Below are 2,928 nucleotides of genomic sequence, written 5' to 3' on the forward strand. Positions count from 1 at the left end.
TTTCTTTCTTTCTATACACACCCCGATAAAGGACTAACAAATCAGTTCCTCACTCAGTGTTTGCGCGATGTGGGCATCGAACCCACGACTGTCGGCGCAACGTTCAGGGCCGCTGACTACTCCATCACCGAGTCAGTCAGTTGTTCATACGAAGCATCCTGATCGATGTGACGTCAAAAAGCAAAATTTGTTAGGCACTGCCATAGCAAACGGCGTTGGTATTAATACATTCATACCAAGTCACGCACCAAGCTGATATAATATAATTAGGCTGTTTTTTTTAAGCAAAACTTCTTTACGCGCGTTGAAAGTAAAATGTAACTCGCGAGAGATTCGTTACGGCTAGAGAGAAAAAATACAATATAAGAAGAGCTAGAGTGAGAAAATAGACAGAGCGTCTCGCGAACCACTCAGCCGTGGAGAGAGGGAGAAAGCGTGCTAGGTCGTTTCTCTTATACACAGCATTCCCTATTACGAGAGAAATTTGATTTAAGGATGAATAATGAAGAAAATCGCAATACTACATACACGCCGCAAAAGAAGTTTTCCTTTCACATCCACAAGTAAAAGGCGCACATTTCTAATGAATTTTCTAATGAAATACGTACTTAACAAATGTCCACGATTGACTTCCACGGTGAAGGAATAACACCGTGTAATAAAAATCAAACCCGCAAAATTATAATTTGCGTAATCACTGGTGGTAGGACCTCTTGGGAGTCCGCACGGGTAGGTACCACCATCCCGCCTATTTCTGCCGTGAAGCAGCAATGCGTTTCGGTTCGAAGGGTGGGGTAGTCGTTGTAACTATACTGAGACCTTAGAACTTATATCTCGAGGTGGGTGGCGCATTTACGTTGTAGATGTCTATGGGCTCCAGTAACCACTTAACATCAGGTGGGCTGTGAGCTCGTCCATCCAACTAAGCAATAAATAAATAAAAAAAAAAAAAAAAACATTTTTTTTAATTCTTGTCTTTACAATCGAATCATATGAAATTCATTTTACATATCCCCTCCCCCGAACTCACCCCACGATCGCGTCCTGGCACCGTTGCATGGCTACAAAGTACAAACACTGTATTCAATAATGAGGTCATGGGCATTTGAAAACAAACATAATAGTATAGGACAATTCTTAAGTTTTTTTTTATTGCTTAGATGGGTGGACGAGCTCACAGCCCACCTGATGTTAAGTGACTACTGGAACCCGTAGACATTTACAACGTAAATGCGCCACCCACCTTGAGAATAAGTTCTAAGGTCTCAAGTATAGTTACAACGGCTGCCCCACACTTCAAACCGAAACGCATTAGTGCTTCACGGCAGAAATAGGCAGATTTTTTATTTTTTCCCATAGATCTAGTGGTAGTGTCGTTGACTATAGAATTCTTATACTGGTCATGGTGTTTTTGATTTAGTTATTTGTTATTGGGAGGCTACTCTTTTTCTTCTGACTTGTTGTGGGCTCTTATATTGTGTATCTGTCTGCTTAGTGCGAGTTTTTTAACGTTCTCGATTGCGTAAAAGTTAACTCAAATTTGTATGGAGTTGGAACAGCGCCCCTGGCGGCAAATGAAGGGAAGCAGTTCCAACTCCATACAAATTTGCGTTAACTTTTACGCGATCGAGAACGTTAAAAAACTCGCACTAAGCACATCCGTATCTATGACAGAGAAGACAAGAAATTATTAGCTCGAAGGTGTTGATTAAAAAACATATATATGCTTATGCTTTTGTTCAACATTTGATTCGACTATTATCAAAGCCGGCAATGTGACTTTTGGACAATTATTGGTAAATCAGAAAAACGAATTATTGACTTTGTATTCCATTGGCAGTCACAAAACTCTTCTGAACGACGTCTTAGATAAATAACAGGTTAAGTATTAACCTTTATTTAATGCAGGTTTTGAACCGTATTCTTTGAAGGAGACGATTATATTCAAATCAATCTGTATTGACATATCAATAACATTTTTTTGTCCAAATGCACAGATTGCCACCTTAGATAATAGACGACTCATTTGCAAGCGACTTTTTTGTACCTAACTTCGATACTAATAAGTTTAAATTATATTATCACACGCTACTTTTTTTATCAGATTAAATAGCACGTCATCTTTTGATTCCTCTCACCAGCTACAGTATAAATCACGAAATATTAGACGTATAATACGTTTTCAATTCAATTTACAATTACGTAAAATATCAAAGCGATGACGTAACCGCATATTAAACGCGAGCCATTTAGAAGTTTAAATAATAACCCCAAAACTAAACCTTGATGTATGTAAATATCGTTCGGTTAGAATGGAAGTGGCTTAATTAAAAGTTAAAAGACAAAATTAGTTTTTTATACTCTGAATTACGCTTATAGATGTATTCTATCAGTTTACAAACAATTTTCTTTTAAAATTAAAAAAGAAATTTCAATTTTACTTACGAAAAGAACAAAGTAAACTTTTCGTCACATTTAAATGAAGCGCACACCTTAAACTTTAAGGTATGCGCTTTAAGGTTTAAATTATTTAAACTATTTTACTGGTGGTAGGACCTCTTGTGAGTCCGCACGGTTATGTACCTCCACCCCGCCTATTTCTGCCGTGAAGCAGTAATGCGTTTCGGTTTGAAGGGTGGGGCAGCCGTTGTAACTATACTTGAGACCTTAGAATTTATCCTCAAGGTGGGTGGCGCATTTACGTTGTAGATGTCCTTGGATTCGAGTAGCCACTTAACACCAGGTGAGCTGTGAGCTCGTCCAACCATCTAAGCAATAAAATAAAAATAAAATATTAACATCAAAACTGATAAATAAAAATACTTCAATTACATTTTAGGTGCTCACCAAAAAACCAAAAATTTTGGATTAAGCCATTTCAATTTTAAAGGAGCGATATAATAATATGTTCTGTGTACTGTGTAGTCT

Source organism: Bombyx mori, chromosome 27 (assembly GCF_030269925.1).
Source record: "Bombyx mori chromosome 27, ASM3026992v2".
In the NCBI taxonomy this organism is placed as follows: domain Eukaryota; kingdom Metazoa; phylum Arthropoda; class Insecta; order Lepidoptera; family Bombycidae; genus Bombyx; species Bombyx mori.